Here is a 20,294-nt window from a genome sequence, read left to right as displayed (position 1 = left end):
GCTAGCACTCCGACCCCTAGTGCGCGTTGCCACAAAATTGTCCCCATGTAGTGCGACCCATGTGTCCTGAAGGCACAGGGAGCGGACAAGCTTCCCCAGTTCTTTTGCATGACAATGTGACGCGCCCTGTCCGGGCCCCCTGATGTCGCGCCATGAGTCCAAAACACAGTTAAAGTCTCCAAGCAGGACGTGTGGAACATCATCCAAAAAATGTGGCGCAATGGATTTGAAGAACTCGTTCGTCAAACTACGCGTGACCGGCGCGTAAACGTTGACGAAACGAGTCCTCCGGCCGTCCAAAAAAACGTCCACCGCAATCAAGCGACCATCGAGACCGAATGTGCAGTGAGCACTCGATCTGAATGCAGGGTTAAGAAAAATTACACCCACGCCGCAAAACCGCGAGTCCGTCAGAGAAAAAAAGGCATCAACATTAAAATAAGAACGAAAGGAAATGACATCTGCAGGTGTACGAAAATTGCATTCCTGCAAGAACAAAGCATCAACTTGATACAAACGTGCGAGGTGTAGCACTTGCCGCTGCTTATCGGGATTACGGAATCCTTGCACGTTAAAAGTAAGAAAGCGAAACCTAGCCATCATAACAAATGAGTGAATGAAACCAAAACAGCAAAGAAACGCAGCTGGAGAACAAACAAAACGGCGAAGGACTCACGATATAGTTCTGCGGACCAAGTTTGCGAGTGCACCCTGCGTCGGCGCCATGGAAAGGCATGACGGTGTCCGACAGGTCCCCGCTGAGGTTCCGGCTGTTAGCTCGACGACGACGCGGCAGCGACGATACACGGACCATGGGCGGCGAAAACGTCCAGTCAGAACGAGTGGCTATGGAAAAAAGCACACAGTCACACTCGAACCCACACACACTGCACCGCACGCACCGTCCATCGTTCACCACCGGCGCCGGCGAAGCCGTAGTCCCGATAAGATAGCAGTGGCTGGGGTGGAGCGCCAAGGTTGCGGCGCTTCGGCCACCGCAAAGCGGGAAAGGATGAGGTTGGCCGTCACGGCCTGTCACCTTGAAGAGTGGCGCCATAGCACTCACGTCTCGGAAAACGAGACGTCCATCGGTGCGTCGTTCTCAGCGGTCTTCGGCTTCTTTTTTGGGGCCGAGGGCGTCGTCACGCTTGCTCCACCATCCAATGCCGAGTGCTGGCGCTTTGTTTCGTCAGCGCCATCCAAAAGTAATGTTTTCCGCACACTTGTGCGTTGGGTCTTGGGAGCACTTGCGCCCAACTCGCGCAACGACCCGGGCAGGAGACTAGGTGTTCTGGGAAGCTGAGGTTCATGGCTGTAGTCTTCCGACTGGGCATGCACGGTAGCTCCAGGGGAGGGGAAAGCCGCCGACTCCGAACAGGCCTCGGGCAGAGCGCTCTCCTTCGTAATGGGTGCGTTCAGAGCCGCACCCTCGTATGTCGGTGTGGCGGGAAGGTACGACGCGTCCGAGTCAGTCACTGACGAGAAGGACGCACGCGACGACTCGTCGTCGGACGTAACTTCCGAGCTCCTGACGTCGGATTCCGGCGACTGGGCGGCGGTGGACGCCCTGTCCAGTTCGCCCTCAGAATGTGTAGTGGGGGTTCTACTTGACACTACCGAGGGCTCATTGAGGACTGTCACGGCGGCGTTTCCACCTTGGTGCGACATGGTATCAGGCGTAGCAGCGGCCGCATACGAGTGCGGCATCACGCAGTCCTTGGTCACGTGGTTACCGCCGCACCGTTTACACGCTGCTTGGCACGCCTCTGTCTCGTGGCCGTACGTGGAGCAGCGGCCACAACGTGCCGCGGTGCAGGAAGCACCAAAATGGCCCTCTGCGCCGCACTTGGAGCACACTCGCTTCATCCCACGATACTCCAGCATCGCACGGTGCCCAGCGACAGTGATGAAGTTGGGTGGTGCCCGGAGCATGTCTAGCTTTACCAGCCTCGCTCCGGTACGCACATGACTCTTTCCCTTGAAAACCGGCTCGGTCACAGCGCGGACCTTGCCGTACGGACTTAGAGCGGCGGCGAGGGAGTCGTCGCTCACTGACGGGGGTAGACGGAACACCGTCACGTAAACCACTGGAGCAGCCATTTGCGCCAGTGGTACTTGCTTTCCAGCGACGAGGATTGCGCCCGCCGCTACCATCTTAGTTGCTTGAGCCATCGACGAGACGGCAGCAAGGAACTTTGTTCCGCCGAGGTGCTGCAGGTACTGCAGACCCCCGACACCGACGACCGCCTCGAGTGCATCAATTAGGTCGTCCGCCGGAGCAGGCTCCGGTAGGGTGAACTGAAAGCATTGCGCTTTCGTAGGTCGCTGGACTGGAGGCGGCAGGTCCATGGCTGCCCTAGCCCCGGACACCACAGCTGGAAGAGTGGCGCCTGGGCCCTGTACCTGGCAGCGGGGACTCCGAGGACGAGTTGGATCCGGGGGCCGCCGGAGTAGGCGTCACTGAAGGCAGTTCGACGACGGCGATAGAAACAAGCGTGCTCGTCGATCGTTGAACAAAGAATGCCCGTCACACTCGTCAACGCTCAATTTAAAGGCTGCACAGAACAATCTAGATAACGTCGCAAACAGCTACCAGCACGGGCTGGAACATTGTGGAAAGACACACGAGTGGCCGGAATCTTCGAGATAGATCTCGGTGCATCTTGCGCTACAACGAAACTGATAAAGTTGTGACTCGCGACATCGAGCATTAACAAACAAAGATTACGGAACTGATACGCGATCCAGAATCAGAGTGATAAGCCTGTATGCCGGCGGCTGTTAAAAAACAACAAATACTGTTTTGAAGGTTTCGCGGCATTACTCCCCCCTTAAAAAAACAGCGCCTCGATGTTTCAAAGCAAAGAAACTTAAACATAAACACTGCAAACTTTAAACACCAGATTCTTTAACGCGCGTAATACGGCTTCAGTAGTACAACATGTACAATTTCTGGGCGTGCATGTCGCCGTTGTGATGCTGACGTTCCGTCGGGAATGACTTCATAGTCCAGTGGTCCGACGCGGCGAATGATTTTGTACGGCCCAAAGTATCGACGCAACAACTTTTCACTTAATCCGCGACGGCGAATTGGTGTCCAAACCCACACTTGGTCTCCTGGATTGTACTCTGCGTGGCGTCGTCGTAAGTTGTATCGTCGGCTGTCGGTGCGCTGTTGGTCTTTAATACGCAGACGTGCGAGTCGTCGGGCTTCCTCTGCACGCTGCAGGTAGGCGGCGACGTCAAGGTTGTCCTCGTTGGTTACGTGCGGCAGCATTGCGCCGAGCGTCGTCGTGGGCTCTCTGCCGTACACAAGCTTAAACGAGGTCGCTCTGGGCGTCTCCAGGACAGCCGTGTTATACGCGAAGATAACGTATGGCAAGATGGCGTCCCAGGTCTTGTGTTCAGCGTCGACGTACATAGCGATCATGTCCGCGATCGTTTTGTTCAGGCGCTCCGTAAGGCCATTGGTCTGGGTATGGTACGCAGTTGTTCGTCGATGGCTTGTGTGACTGTATTCCAGGATGGTTTGAGTCAACTCTGCCGTAAACGCCGTTCCCCTGTCCGTGATGACCACTTCTGGGGCGCCGTGTTGCAAGAGAATTTGTTCGACAAACTATTTTGCGACTTCTGCCGCGGTACCATTGGGTAGTGTTTTTGCTTCGGCGTGAAGGGTAAGGTAGTCAGTGGCCACGATGATCCACTTGTTACCTATAGACGAAGATGGAAAGGGGCCAAGAAGATCCATCCCAATTTGTTGAAAGGGCATGATTGGGGGCGGAATCGGGTTTAGTAGTCCTGCTGGTCTGATCGGCGGCGTCTTGCGTCGTTGGCACTCACGACACGTCTTTACGTAGTGGGCAACTTCGGCAGGCAGTCGCGGCCAGTAGTACTCCTGGATTCGATGCAACGTACGCGCAAATCCGAGGTGGCCTGCTGTGGGCTCCCCCATCGTGCAACGCCTGCAAAATTTCCTGCCGGAGGTTTTTAGGCACTACAAGAAGCTGCGCGGTCTTGTTGGTTGCGAAGTTCTTCTTCACGAGGAGGCCATTGCTCAACGCGAACGATGATAAATGTCGCCTGAACACACCAGGAGGGGAAGTGGTCTTTCCTTCTAAGTAATCGGCTCGCGCTTTCAGCTCAGGGTCTGATCGCTGTTGTTCTGCGAAACTGCTGGCGCTTACCGGTCCCAAAAAGGCGTCGTCGTCATCGTCCTTCGGGGGATCGTCGATGGGAGCGCGTGTTAAGCAGTCTGCGTCGGAATGCTTCCGGCCCGACTTATAGACCACAATCAAGTCAAATTCTTGAAGTCGTAGGCTCCATCTGGCAAGGCGGCCGGAGGGATCTTTCAAATTAGCCAGCCAGCAGAGCGCGTGATGGTCGCTTACCACCTTGAATGGTCGGCCGTATAAATATGGACGAAACTTAGAAGTAGCCCGGATGATCGCAAGGCACTCCTTCTCGGTCGTCGAGTAATTGACTTCGGCTTTTGTGAGGGACCTGCTAGCGTAGGCGATTACTTTCTTCAGTCCGGCACTCTTCAGCTCCTAGGCCCACACTGCTCGCGTCGGTGTGAATTTCAGTCTCGGCGTTTTCATCAAAGTGGCCAAGTATAGGAGGGCATTGCAGGCGGCGCTTAAGTTCGTCGAAGGCTTCTCCTTGCGGCGCTTCCCATTTAAAAGGTACGTCAGCCTTTGTAATTTGCGACAACGGTTCGGCGATCCGCGAAAAGGTTTTGACAAATCGTCGATAATAAGCGCACAGCCCAAGGAATCGGCGCACAGCTCTCTTGTCGGCAGGCGGTGGGAATTGTGCGATTGCAGCTGTTTTCTCTGGGTCTGGGCGAATTCCCTCCTTGCTAATGATGTGACCTAGAAACCGGAGTTCTTCGTAGGCGAAGTGACACTTCTGTGCTTTTAGCGTTAGTCCCGATGACGTGATGACTTCCAGCACTGTCTGTAGACGTTTTAGGTGGTCTTCAAAGTTTGACGAGAAGACAACAACGTCATCCAAATATACCAAACAAATTTGCCACTTCAAGCCTGCCAGGACTGTGTCCATTACTCGTTGAAATGTGGCTGGTGCGGAGCAGAGGCCAAATGGCATCACCTTGAACTCGAAAAGACCGTCCGGTATGAAGAATGCGGTCTTCTCGCGATCTCTTTCGTCGACCTCAATTTGCCAATATCCGCTCTGCAGGTCCATCAGTGAGAAGTCCCTTGCATTGCACAGTCGGTCGAGAGTGTCGTCGATGCGGGGAAGCGGGTACACATCCTTCTTCGTTATGCTATTCAAGCGGCGGTAATCAACGCAGAAGCAAAGTGTGCCGTCTTTATTCTTCACCAAAACGACTGGTGCCGCCCAGGTACTGTTCGATGGCAGGGATTACATCATCATGCAGCATTTCCTCAACTTGATCGTGAATGGCCTGGCGTTCTCGCGGCGATACACGATAAGGGCTTTGGCGCAGAGGTCGGGCGTGTTCGTCCGTTATTATGCGGTGCTTGACCAGTGGTGTTTGTCGTACCTTCGATGACGATGAGAAGCAGTCCCCGTAGCTTCGAAGCAGACTGAGAATCTGGTTTTTCCTGTTGTGGGTCAATGCCGGGTTGATGTCAAATGTGGGCTGACAGAATAGGTCCGGTGCGTGTTCCAGCGTTTGGTCGTGGAGGGCTAATACATCTTTGAGGTCCGCTAATTTGTCGAGAAAAGCGATCGTCGTGCCCTTGTTGAGATGCCGGTATTCTTCGGTGAAGTTTGTTACCAGAACCTGCGCTTAACCTCTCCGGAATTTCGCGATAGCTCTTGCGATGCCGACACCTCGTTCTAAGAGCAATGGGTATTTCCTTCGACGATGCCTTCAGCGGTTTCGATGTTAGCACTACCTGCGCAGACTGCGATGCTTGATCGGGGCGGGATGGTCAATTCTTCATCGAGGACGTTTAGAGGGATGTGTTGCATAGACGTCGTCGTAGCAGGAATGGCGTTGTCTGCAGAGAGCTTGATGAGCTTGGATCACAGGTCGATGATAGCCCTATGTTCATTTAGGAAATCCATGCCTAAAAGCACGTCGCGGGAGCACTGCTGCAAGACCACAAAGGTGGTGGGGTAAGTAGAAGGTGGTGGGGTAAGTAGGCCCATTTACGGTTATTCTTGCAGCACATCGTCCCGATAGAGTAATCAGGTTGCCACCTGCGGTGCGAATCAGCGGACCATCTCAAGCTTTGGTAACTTTCCGTAGCTGAGAGGCCAACAGTCCACTAATGACTGAAAAGTCAGCTCCGGTGTCTACTAGGGCAGTGACTCTGCGACCCTCGACATCAACTTCAAGGTCACTTGTTCGCGTCCTCGCATTGCACGTGGGCCTTTGTGTCCGATCTCGGCTCCGCCGTTTCTTCAGGTCATGGTCAGGGCATACCATTGTTACTTCGCTGGGCAGCAGTGTCGGCTCGCACTGTGGTCGTGTGGTCGTCGATTTTGTCGTGTGGAGCGGCGGTGAAATGGTTGCGTCGTCGTTAGTGGTCGGCGGCGGCGGAGGATGTTCGTCTTTTCGCCGTTGAGCAACCTCACCTCCAAAGGTTGCTGCCTTTAGTTTCCCTTACGGGGGCTAGGAGACCTTCGTTGCATGTAACCGCGGCCCGATGCACATCGGGCATTGTACGGTGATGGGGAGCGTGACAGACGCCTTGGCGACGAGTGGTCTCCCCTGCAGAGGAAGTCATTGATTTCCTGTGGTCGTTCGCCAGGGCGGGGTCGTGTAGCGTCGACAGCGAAACCACGGAGACCGATCCGCCTGTACGGGCAGTGACGGAGAATGTGTCCTACCTCATCACAATGGAAACAGAGCGGTCGGTTGTTAGATGTCCTCCAGGCGTCGCATTTCCTGGGGTTTGAAGATGGTTCGTATACTTTGCGGGCGGGGGCCAAGGGGCGGCTTTCGGAAGCAGGATGATAGCGACGAGGGCTTGGGAGGTCGCGTCGGGGTGTAGGACGACATAATGCAGCTGCATAGTCCGTCGCTGCTGATTCATGCACTGGAGCCGTCGGAGTCGTCGCTTTAGGAACGCCCAGCGCCTGCTGAACCTCTTCACGGACGACGTCCGCGAGTGTCGCCACCTGGGGTTGTTGCGACGATGGCAGCAATCGGCGGAGCTCCTCTCGTACGATCTCCAGGATGAGGTCCCGAAGGTTCTCTCCGCTTGCAGATGCGCTGGGGTAGTGGCATGAGCAGCCTGGTTGAAGTGGTCGCTCGTAGTGGCGCATCCGGGTGTCCAACGTCTTCTCGGTGGTCGATGCTTCACTTTCAAATTCTTCCACCGTTTTCGGTGGGTTCCGGACAAGCCCTGCAAAAATCGACTCTTTAACTCCTCGAATTAGGAATTTCACTCTCTCACCTTCGTTCATGTTAGTGTCGGCGCGGCGAAACAGGCGTTTCATCTCCTCTACGTACACCAGGACGGGCTCGTTTAGTAGTTGGATTCTTGTTTGGAGGAGGGCCTGAGCTCCTTCTTTTCGGACAGAACTTGCAAAGGCCATCAAGAACTGTACTTTGAATATCTCCCAATCCTGGAAAGAAATCTCGTGATTTTCAAACCAACTTCGGGCATGTCCTTGACTGAGTGAGTGAGTGAAAACTTTATTGAATATTTCAAGGGTTTCGCGGTTGTGAAGTCTCCGTCGTCTTCTCTGGCGCTGGCGACTTGAGACTTCTCGTCAGCAAGGGTGGGCCCCTATTCCAAGCCTCCACTGAGTCGTGCTGCATCAGTCGCGTGCTGCACTAAGGCCCTTTGGGTCGCGAGCTCGCCGCTGGTGAGCCGACTCTCCCATTGCTCCGCACTCGGGTCTTCGTGTTGGTGGAATGCTTTGTTGCGTTCGCATTCCCATGTGATATGATAAAGTGTAGGTGTGGCATCGCACCAAGGGCAGGTGGCTCTGTATTGTGTCGGGAACATTTTATTAAGTATGTGTAGGTTAGGAAAGGAGTTGGTCTGTAATCTGCGCCAGCCGGTCGCTTCCTCCTTTGTTAGGGCTTTGTGTGGTGGTGAATATCTAATTCTAGCTCCCCTATGCAAGTGCAAGATCTCTGCGTATCCCCCCTCGCAAGCCTGTAGGCGGAGCTCCGGAGCATTTGACTGCCCTGCTCGGAATGCGTAACCTCAAGCTAGGCTGTCTGCTCTTTCGTTCCCCACTATGCCCGTGTGGCCTGGGATCCAGATTAGGTTATGCCTGGGTTTCTCCTCGGCGGAGGTTGCCCCGCTGAGTATTTTAAAGGCTGTTCTGCTGATCCTACCCCTCATGTAGTTCCTGCACGTCTCCTTCGAGTCCGTCAGTATGTTGAGAGATCGGCCCGTTCTGTAGCCTTCTGCTACCGCCAGCGCGACGGCAATTTCTTCGGCCTCCGCTGTGCCGGCGACCTTTGCCTTGGCACACGTGATCATGTTTCCTTCCTTGTTTACCACTACCGTCGCGGCTACGCGTTATCTCTCGCGCGGATATACGGCAGCGTCCATGTATACGGTGTTGTCTAACTGGGCTAGCGTTCTCTCAACGTAGTTGGCCCTCGCTTTTCGTCTGTTTTCGTGAAGATTGGGGTCCATGTTTTCCGGCAATGGTCCCACTTTAATGGTTTTCCTAAGGTGGTCCGGTACGTCCGCGTATCTGTCTACCAGTCCGCTCGTGTCCCGACCCAACCTTCTTAGGAGCGCTCGTCCCGTGGGGGTGCCTCTGAGTCTCGTGATTTGCATTCCCAGCAGAGCTTCGGCGAGCTCGCTGAAGGTGTTGCTGATGCCTAGCTGGAGCAACTTTTCGTTCGACGTGTGCTTGGGTAGGTGCAGAGCAGTCCTGTACGCCTTCCTGAGAATGATGTCGGCTTGCTCTCTTTCCGCCTTGGTCGTCGCGTGGTACGGCAGGGAGTATGTGACTCGGAAAACAAAGTAGACCTGCCTGAGTTTCGCAGCGTCGTTCCAGCCGTTGAAATCCGCCACACGGTCGAAAAAGTCCATCCAATCTCCCTCATCTTCATCCGGTCGTCCATGGAAGCAGGGGTGCTCACGGGGTTGGACGAAAACAACCGGTGCTGTAGGCTGGGCCATTGTCAGCGTCGATGCCTTCCGAGATCGAATGTGGTCAGGCAGCAGACCGTTTTCTGGTTGTAGGCCTTGGAGTCGGCGGCTGTCTCGGTGACCTGTAGGCTGGTTTTTCAGTGCGACAGAAATAAGGCTGAGGTCTTCGCTTGAAGGATCAAGGACAGCACCTCCACCAGATGTCACGTAGTGGTGTCGAGGTCGAGGACACAAATGAAAGGTCGATGATTGCACTAAACAAACTCTTTATTTGGGCTGACTTGCGCCCGCAAAAGAACTAAGCAACTCGGCGGCGGCGATAGAAACAAACGTGCTCGTCGATCGTCGAGCAAAGAATGCCCGTCACACTCGTCAACGCTCAATTTAAAAGCTGCACAGAACAATCAAGATAACGTCGCAAACAGCTACCAGCACGGGCTGGAACATTGTGGACAGACACACGAGTGGCCGGAATCTTCGAGATAGATCTCGGTGCATCTTGCGCTACAACGAAACTGATAAAGGTGTGACTCGCGACATCGAGTATTAACAAACAAAGATTACGAAACTGATACGCGATCCAGAATCAGAGTGATAAGCCTGTATGTCGGCGGCTGTTAAAAAACAACAAATACAGTTTTGAAGGTTTCGCGGAAATATCCATACCATCAATCAGGTGATAAAAAAATGCTCAGAATATAACCAGCCCTTATACATAGCATTCATTGATTACGAAAAAGCATAGTTGAAACCTCGGCGGTCATGCAGGCATTGCGAAATCAGGGGGTAGACGAGCTTTAAGTGAAAGTGCTGGAAGATATATATAGTGGCTGCACAGAAACCATAGTTCTGCATAAAGAAAGTAACACAATTCCCATAAAGAAAGATGTTAGGCAAGGAGACACAATCTCCCCAGTACTATTCACAGCTTGCTTAGAGGGAGTAATCAGAGACTTGAAATGGGAGCACTTAGGCATAAGGGTAGATGGAGAATACCTCAGTAATATGCGATTTGCTGATGACATTGGCTTGCTAAGCACCTCGGGGGATGAACTGCAAATAATGATTGATGACCTAGACAGGAAAGGCAAAAAGGCAGGCTTGAAAATCAATATGCAGAAGTCTAAGGTAATGCTCAACAGCCTCGGGAAGGAACAGCAGTTTACTATAGGTGGCGAAGTACTGGAAGTAGTAGGCGAATATGTCTACTTAGGACAGGTAGTAACTGCAGATCCGGACCCTGAAAAAGAAATAACAGCAAGAATAAGATTGGGATGGAGCGCATTTGGCAAGCACTCGCAGATTATGACTAGCAGCTTACCGATATCGCTAAAGAGGAAAGTATATAACAATTGCATCTTACCTGTACTCACCTATGGCGCTGAAACGTGGAGACTAACCAAGAGAGTTCTACTTAAGTTGAGGACAACCCAGAGGGCTATAGAACGAAAAATGGTAGGGGTAACATTAAGAGATAGGAAACGTACTGAGTGGGTCAGAGAAATAACTCAGGTTACCGACATTCTAGTGGAAATTAAGAAGAAGAAATGGACATGGGCAGGACATGTAGTGCGAAGAGAGGATAGCCGATGGTCGCTTAGGGTAAGAAACTGGATTCCAAGGAAGGAAAACGTAGCAGGGGGCCTTCGCCGTGCAGTGGGTATAGTCAGGCTGATGATTATGATGATAATTGCTAATATGGTACACGCATTGCGGCTACGGATTAAAATGTTTTCTTCTTACAATTTTCTCCCCCCCCCCATAATCATCTCTTGCAATGTGAAATTCCAAAAACTTGAGTTTCAGGCACGCAGTTATGAAATTTATTCATATTGATTCATTGCGACCGCATGTAAAAGACGTCATCAGAGCACTGTATTCACCTAGAAGAAGTACTTATTTTTAAACTTTCCTTCCCTCAGGTATAAATTTATTACGATTTTACAAAGTCCATTCTACTCATATTTGCTCTTATTTTCATAAGAGGACATTATTTTCATCCTTGATAGCTAGTGGAAGATGCGACATTCGCCTAGAACTGTAAAGTCATCTTCCCGGGAACGTTTTTTCTTACGGTCGCACTACGTTGCATGATCTATGGCAAAATTGTATGAACTTTTAACCACTTAGAGAAATGGCTGGAATGACAGCGGTGTCCACATAAAATTTGATTTTAAAATTTTTAAATTTCATTCTTTACCTTCTTTTGGTATATATTTAAACAAATCGAAATATATTCATTTGAATTTACTTCAAATTAAAACGCAATGTATATTTTATGGAACACTTTCTTAGTCAAGCGTCAAAAAGTTATATCTTACAATTTTTTTGTGTGTTACTAGGTTTTGCTCCCGTCTGTAAACTTAAAATGGTGCTCATAGACCAGACTTGTTTTTGGCCATCAACAAGCTCGGATAATGTTCGTGTCAGTACAACACCAAACCATCATTTTTAACAAGAAATACAAAATATCCAAGAGCAAATCTATATCAAACGGCGCAGGTTGACCAAAATCAAGCGCGCTAAATGTAAGCCTCATAACAGACAGCGAGAGTGCACCCCTATCAAGACGATGAAGGCAGTTCCATGACCGTGTGCTGTTGAGCCAGTCTCGTCTAGAACGTGCCGTACATGGCTGTTCTGTACTTTCCTGTCTGATAGCTCCAATCACCAGCAACATGAGCCGCCGCTGGCCCTACCCGCTGTGTCAGGCCAGAAGGCAGCCGGAAGCCCCGAGAAAAAATAACTAGCTGTGGTCGAGTTTCGGTTAAACCTAGTCTGTAGCGATAGCTGAATCAAGGGGACGCAAAAGCGGCGACGCCGGCGGCCCTCTGTGCTGCTCGTCGCCCACTCCTTACAGCATCGTCGCGGCGGTGCTTCGCAAGACGCTTCTCACATTGTTCTGATGTTTCCGCCGCTCTTTTGGCTTTAGGCCAATCTACGCAAACTTTAAGCTCGCAATGCAATGTCCTCCGCATCATCAGATGCAGCCAACCAACGATCGTAACGAGCACGGCTAATCAGTTACTCTTCCTCCGAGTCCATGGCGCGGCTCGAGCCCAGGCGCGCCTTTATATATACTCGGGACTGATGTCAGCGCTCATGTGTCTCGCCACGCAGCTCCTTTAAACATTTAAAATTAGCTGGGGTTAGCTTTAGTTAAACCCGGTAGGTTGCGTAAGCAAAGCCGACGTAGCTTCTCTTTCTGTTCTTTCTTCTTCTTCTTCTCCGTCCCACTTATAAAGTCTCGCTTTAACCAAGCCATTTGAACGTACCTTAGTGGGTAACTTGAATGCCAGGGTCCTGGCAGGCTTATTCTGACATAACTGTCCCATGTGAAACGAGAGATCCAAGTTCGCAGCTCCTGCCAGCCATCATCACCTAGTGTCACGTGGGGTGTGACGTCACAGCGTAGCGCGGGTAAGACGTGGCTAGCGGCCGCGCTACACTGAAGGCTCGAAACCAACAGTAGTAGCGTTTTCGCAATACAAATTACGAGCGATTTGCATAGTTAATCAAATGCGAAGTAGGTGCCTAGCACTGCTGCCGTTGTACTTCAGCACGTCAAGCACGGCGAACCTGCGCCGCAGTGCCTGAAGGCCCACCTTCATCAAGTGAGACGCGAGGCAAACGCGCGGCGCAGCCGCGTCCTCAGCTTTCCTTACAATAGCTTCAGAAATGAACAAGAACCGGCAATGTATGTACCTCTTTACAATGCGATGCTCCGCGGCCGAAAGGTCTGAGGCGGTATCATATGGGGAGAGAAAGAGAGAGGGAAACGCGCTTGAAGGCGAACGCCATTTAAGGTGCGGAGGTAAGCACAAGCTGCTTCACGACGCGGCGAGCGGCTCGGAGCCGAGGTCCAGGGAGCACCACGCGTACACGTCTGCTATCTGTGAAGGCTGAGGAGTGACTGATGCGAGGGAAGAGATGCCGAAGTTGAGGACGCGCTAGCGACACACGACTGCTCACTCCGAAGTAACACATGCTTGTGAAACGCTGCCCCCTTACAAAAATGCATGTAGGGTTTCTATAGAAATTCGAAAGCGTTGTGTCAATACACGCTGTTGAAAGTCTGTCGATAATCAACAGCATTTTGGATGATGCAGTGTTGACCTCTTGTTGACCGCTTATGAAATAGTGGCCCATGTGTTTCTTAAGAGCGCTTTTGGAATTCGCGCAACTGAAATTCTGTTGATTTCAGGCTCAAATGCTTCAGAAACTCTGCAAGTGATGCTTTTTGATTTTCTGCTACCTTTCCACTCCTGAACAACAGAAAATAGTACACGACCATCGGTTTGCCAGGAGCAGACACGGGGTGATTTTCATTAATGCAAAAGTAGTACAGTGCATCTCCTAGCTGCGATAAGTCACCACATTCTATGTTCTGCCCGACCAATCAACAATTCTGTCTGATCAGTGCTGGTTAATGATAAGCATAGTGAGGCATAAAAGAACAAAACAGATCTTGATCTTTTAAGCCCCATTATACTTACTCACTCATTAACCTACACTAAACTGACTAAATTGTTGATTGGTCAGCAGAACATAGAATGTGTTGACTGACCGCAGCAAGGATATGTGCTGTGCTACTTTTGCATTAATGTAAACCACCTCGTGCCTGCTCCTGGCTAACCGTTGATCACGCAGCATTTTCTGTTAATCCGCAGCGGAAAGGGAACACAGAATAAAAAATGCGCGTTAATGAGAAAGAAAAAATATGCATCTTTGGTGAACCCATAACATGAGCTGGGTTGTTTATTTGCTTTATTTCAATTCATGTGCAAGGTATGACGCCAGGCTGTTCTTTGCGTAAAACGCTGATACGTCCGGGAACTCCTCGCATGTGATGCTGAAATAAACAATATAAATCATAATTAAGTTGCGGTATATACTAACCTAAAAACAGAGCAAAGGCATTTGTGCGCTGCTCCACGTCATAGCTCAAGAAATTTCTTGTCTAAAATGAGTTGTCACTGTCTTTCACTGCTAAGACGGCATCGACCGCCGCCTCCACAGCTCGGCAGCACTACCACATCGTTCATTTCTCCCTGATAAACAATATATGCTGCCGTCAAAGATCCCATTGTGAATATAAATAGCAAAGCGCAGGTCACAAGCATTACTACCCAGAAAACTTGAAGCAAAATTACCAACTATAGGCACTAAAATGAGTGGAAACAAAAACAAACACTGCAAAAATGGCGGAGCTGCACAGATTCAATAATCCACAATGTGTGACAGAGGCATATTATGATCTCGACAATGTGTCCGTCTCAGCGCGAGTAGCGTATCGAAAGAGTACAGCACTGTGCCGAACAATCCGTCAAAAACGGTCACCGGTTAAAAAAAAGAAAGATCGAAAATGTCGCCATTCCAGCTGGCGTTCCATCGGCCCCAGCGTCCGCGTAAAGACAAGCCTCGTTCTCTCTCTCTCTCTCTCTCTCTTCCCCTCCTTTTTTTTCCGACGAGGCTGGTTTGTCTGCTAGAAATATTTACATGCGGGCTTCACCTTGTAGCACACACAGTACAAGACTGGCACAAACACGAATAGGAAGAAGTAAAACACTCACCAAAGTGCAGACGCTCCCTCCGCCCGCGCCGACTTTTCGCCTAGAATCCAAAACGCCTGCGACTGTTGAACTTCTTAAACACGTCCTCCTTGCGCAGAAGCTGCCGCTCAAGAGCGGAGTCCTCCGAAGACTTAAATTCGTACGTTCGCACTCCAATTTGAACAAAACGATCTTCGTGATAATCACCAGCGAAAAACCTACATACGGTGCTTCGTTCACAGTGCAAGATGCGACCACGGTGGCGGGAAAACGCCAACTGAACTGGCACATCGCCGCACTCAGCGTACCCGCGTCTGCGTGCAAAGAAAACGGGGCGCAGAAGAACAGCTTCAGTGAAAAGCCGCCACCCCCGCTGCGCGACTGCTGAAGCCAAGGTCATCTCCGTGAAAACAAACCACGGTGAAGGCAGAGAGCGGAGACCAAGCGGGAGCAACCCCTCCTCCCTCCCCCTTTTTTCCCCCCAGCCGACAGGAAGCGACCCTCGACCTCTCCGGACATGCTGGCGCCGTTCACGGGGCACGGGGGAAGTGGGATGCGGACAGGGGCAAGGCGGCGGCCGAATGCTTCTTTGAAAAGAAGAGTCGCCGTTAGAAGACGCATGCAATCTTGTTTTTTTTCTTCTTTTTTTTTTCATACGCGAATGTTTTTGCTATGCGTGTTAACTCTATAGTATGCGTGGGATCAATCCGTGATTATTAGAACCCCTCAATGTTTAAAGTGACTTCATTTTAGCATGGTGTCCACTAAGAAAGGAAGGAAAAGAAAAAAATAACAGTAAAATTCTCCAAAGACATACAGCGGTGGAGGATTCCAATACAGACTGCACCTCATTTTGCGGCAAAAAGCTACGGGCAAAAATACCTATGCTTGGGCAGAATGTCAGACCCTGAAGCATATATATAGTGAACTTTGGAACTGGTTTAAAAAAGCTCTGTCCTGCCCTACATGGTAGGTTCAATCTAGGATCCTGTTTGTTAGTATGATGACTCACTGAACTTGTTTTATGATAAATATAAAATATGTCCTACCACTAAAGTTACCTTCTGCGACATACAGAAGCTGATCGATTACGGATTCTGATTGATATTCAACGATGTATTTGCATTATTAGTGGAGGCTTTGCCATCATGAAGTTTTTAGGGCATATTTTCACTGTGTTGCGAAGCTTGAGCTAAGTGTGCACCGTTAATATGTACTTTTATATAACATGAACGAGCACGCAACTGCATGCTGCTCTTATATTTCCCTTTGCAGAATGTGGCCAATAGTTGATTACAAGTGAGACCAAAAATTCATAACGAAATTGTTACATCATGCTCTTATCATTTGTGCCTAAAACTACTTAAAAACATGGGCCAGCATGAACAGTCCACGCTAATTGTTCGTGAACGTTGAAAACTGACAACAAAAAGCACATAGAAAAAATTGCACAAAAAGTCTATTGGGTAGAACACAATGAAAATTCTGTTGGCCCTGTAAAGATTGCATTCAGCTGGGGTTGAATGTCTATCGAAATTCAATAAATTCAAAAGGCGGTCAATAGTCCAACAATAGAGTTTCAAAACTCATTTTTGTAAGGGCCCAGTGACGGCCGCCACGTCTGCAACTGACACGCCCCTCTCCAACTGTCTTACTCTCTCACTGGGTGCATCTATCTGCTGAAGAAGCTGACGTTGAGAGATTTTATGCGGACCTACAATGCCTTTTAGACCGCACCCCATCATCAGACGTCGTTTTTCTCATAGGAGACTGGAATGCTAAGGTCGGGAGTGAAGAAATATCCGGAATTATAGGCAAGTTCGGTCTTGGCGAGCCAAATGAAGCTGGGCAGAGGCTAGTAGAGTTTTGTCAAGAAAACAACCTGGCCATAGCGTATACTCATTTTCAACAGCACAAGAGGCGCCTGTACACATGGACTTCACCGGATGGTCTGTACAGGAATCAGATCGATTATATTCTTTGCCGGCAGAGATGGAGAAGCGCTATACAAGCAGTAAAAACAAGGCCTGGGGCAGATTGTGGCACCGATCATCAGCTTCTTGTTGCCAAAATTAAGCTTCGATAGAGGAAAACGCAGAAAACTAGAAGGCCTTTCAGGTATGATCTGGATCAAATTCCATTAGAATATGCTGTGGAAGAGAGGTATCGATTTCAAGATTTAGATATAGAAGACAGAGAGCCCGAAGAGATGTGGACTGATGTTCGTGATATAACACAAGAAGTTGCTACTAAGGTAGTTCCAAAGCAAAAGAAATTCATCAAAGCAAACTGGTTATCTGAAGAGGCTGTCGTGACGCTGGGGCTATGTCGACCCGGCCTTCACTTGGTAGCGTGCAGAGACTCGGGGTTGAAGTAGGATTGAATCTTCGAAGTTGGTGAAATATGTACAAGCAGGTTTAATGGCACTTTGAGAAACTTATTTACAAGATTATTTACACGAAAAAGAAGGGTACATCAGCAAAATGACAAGCGTTAAGAGTTCATAGCGAGAAGCGACTGGATGAGCCGTTTACCCAGGGCTCAGAGCGCTTTTTTCGGGCTCTGCACTGTCCTTAAAACCCCCTATGTCCAGCCCCCCCTCTGAAGATGCTGACCAATCAGTTCCAGGGCACGCCCCTCAGATATCGGCATCCAATCGAACACATCACTGCACTGATGGTCTGAGGCACTGACTGGTCCGGCATTAATTCGTTGGGCGTGATCACTTGTTGGCGGGAAAAGCTTGGGAACGGCGAGGAGAGGAGGTACATTTCTATTCTTCAGCAAAGAAACCACAGGCTGGGTCCGGCAAGTGGATTTACTTCTCAGAAACCCATGTACACGTGCGCGCCGCATACGGCTCCCAGCATTGTCCCTTTTCGACAATTGCAAATCTTTCCTGCATTCCCGGGAAATCACTTAATGGCCGTATGTGTCATGCTCCTTTCTTGTCCTGCACGTCAGCGGACATGTCACTCTGTCGTCTCCTTTGGATAGGAGGCATTCATCACTGGAGGATACCACTTCTCGACTGGAAGGGTGAACAAAAGAAAGAAAGCACTTCCGGCTATATCCCGCAGGGGGACGTTTCTTTGTGTTTTTCCAGACGTTCTCTTGACAGGGTCAATTTGGCATTTGCAGAGTGTCCACAAAGCAAAACAGGCTTACAAAACAGGATTCCTGGAAACAGGCTCACTTAGAGCCATTGGACCATCACCACATATTCACAGCACTTATCCATGCCCACAGGCGAACAATAGAGCGCGCAAATGCGGATGCTTGGTCGTAACAGCCTCCTCCCCCGCCAGAAGAGTCTCGGAGGGCAGCAGTCCCAGCTGCTGCATGAAGAGACGACTTAATGGCCTGCACGTGAACGCTTGAAGCTCGCTGTTGCTTGTCGCGTTGTCTCGATTGTTGTAGGCCAAATTGCTCGAGCTGTCTGAAACTCAACCACATGTCGAAGCAAGCACTCGGCTCCCGTCTGAAGAGACCAGGTTAAAAGAAAACTGCCATTGTTGTTCGAGAAAAGCCCACTCTCAAGACGTTCAGGACCCACGTATTCCTAGAAAACCAAACGTGCTGCTTTACATAGCCACACATATACAAGCGCACGAAAAAAAAAAAACCTGATTATCAATTTGGATACATGGTGAGGAACATCTCGGACCGCTTAGAAAGAGCGGCTAAGCGCGTCCGCATTCCCATTTAACTTCCCCTTTTTGTATCTTATTTCAAAATTGTACTGCTGTAAAATCAAGCTCCACCTAAGAAGGCGACTGTTCTTCGATGTCGCAGATTGCAGCCAAGCCAGGGGACAATGGTCCGTCTCTACGGTGAATTTGGCCCCTCCAAGATAGCACTGCAATTTTTGAATGGCCCATACAATGCAAGCGCATTCTTTCTCTGACGCGCAATAAGCCCTCTCTCTAGAACTCAGTTTTCTGCTCAAGTAGAGCACGGGGTGATCATTACCGTCGTCATCTCTCTGGCAGAGAACAGCACCTAACCCTCGATCACTGGCATCACACTGGACCGTGAATTCTCGGCCATAGTCTGGAGCTCGCAATACCGGACGGCTAATCAGCACAGCCTTCAGGTTTACGAAGGAGGCTTCCTTTTGTTCGTCCCAGACTACATTTGTCGGTTCTGTCTTGCGGAGAGCGTCGGTCAGAGGGCTAGCCAAAGCTGAATAGTTAGGGATGTAGTGATTGTAGTACCCAGTCAGACCCAGGAATGCTCGAATTTCCGTCTTCGTGCTCGGCCGCGGGTAGTCTGCTACCGCAGAAATCTTAATCTCGCTGGGTTTCCTGAAACCTTGACCTACATTGTGACCCAAGTAGTCCACGGTCGCCCTTGCCAGGCAACATTTCTCGGCCTTTACGGTTAGTCCAGCTTGACGCAAAAGGCTCAGTACAGCTCTTAGATGTACCATATGGTCCGCCCATGAGTCGGAAAAAACCGCAATGTCATCTAAATAAGGCACCGCGAATGTTTCACACCCATTTAAAACCCTATCCATGAGTCGGGAAAAACAAAATGGAGCATTTTTGAGCCCGAAACTCATCATTGTTGGCTGGTAGCTGCCCGTCGGAGTGACGAAAGCCGCGTATCTGCTGGCGCGTTCAGTGAGCGGTACTTGCCAGTATCCTCGAGTAAGGTCCAGCGTAGTCACATATGCCGCTCTACTGACCTGTTCTACTCTCTCCTCAATATTCGGAATAGGATACACTTGATCCCTGGTGAGAGAATTTAGCTTTCGGTAGTCTACCACAGGCCTAGGGTCTTTACCTGGAGCTTCTACTAAGATCATAGGCGAAGCATAATCGCTTTCCGAGGGTTTTATTACTCCTAATTCCAGCATGCGAGTTACTTCCCTATCCAGAATTTCTCTTTGCCTTGGAGAAAATCGGTAGCACCTTGATCGCACTGGCACGTCTGAAGTCAGCTCAATATCGTGCTCAGTCAAATCAGTCCTGCCTGGCCTGTCCACGAAGCAGGCCTCAAACTCTGTTATTATTTCGCCCAGATCGGACAGCTGGGATTTCTTTAGTTCTCCTCTCTGCTCTGTCTATCTGAGAAGCTCCTGAGCGTTGCTTCCTTTTCCGCTGAGGCAAATCAAGTTATCCCCCATGTCCTCGGGAAGGTTTAACGTTAGATTTACCACGGTTTGCTCCATAGCTAAGTCCTCTCGGTTTTCACTTAAAAGTCTCGTTAGATTACTAGACGCTGGCGGCAAGAGGTTACTCCCAAGGACGTCCTCATTCCGCGTCTCATCAAGCTCACTTTCAAGTTGACTTATTTGAGATGCCTTGCTCTCAAAGTTTTCTGACCCACTGTCTTCCGCATCGACCACTGTTTTAGCTGTCGTTTCCTCCGCGGTGGATTTTTCTGGAATTAGCAGTGTAGCTAGTTCTCGCGCCTTTGAACGTGTTAAGGCTGGCACAACTCTGTCTCCGAAAAGGATGCCCCTCTTTCGCAGTAGCATATCCGATTTGTTGGAGAACAAATACGGATAGCACTTAGGAAGCTTTCCTGAAACGGCAGCCTCGGTTGTCAACTTGCCGAAAGGGCCCTCGATGACCACGTTCGCGATTGGCAAGCACACACTCTGTTCCTCCACTACCTGGCGGATCCACGCACACTGTCCTGTATAGTCGGAAGGCGACACATACGCCGGATG

The sequence above is a fragment of the Amblyomma maculatum genome, unplaced genomic scaffold (genome assembly GCF_055883805.1).
Source record: "Amblyomma maculatum isolate TAMU_Amacu unplaced genomic scaffold, ASM5588380v1 scaffold_13, whole genome shotgun sequence".
NCBI lineage: Eukaryota > Metazoa > Arthropoda > Arachnida > Ixodida > Ixodidae > Amblyomma > Amblyomma maculatum.
This window is presented reverse-complemented; position numbering follows the sequence as displayed.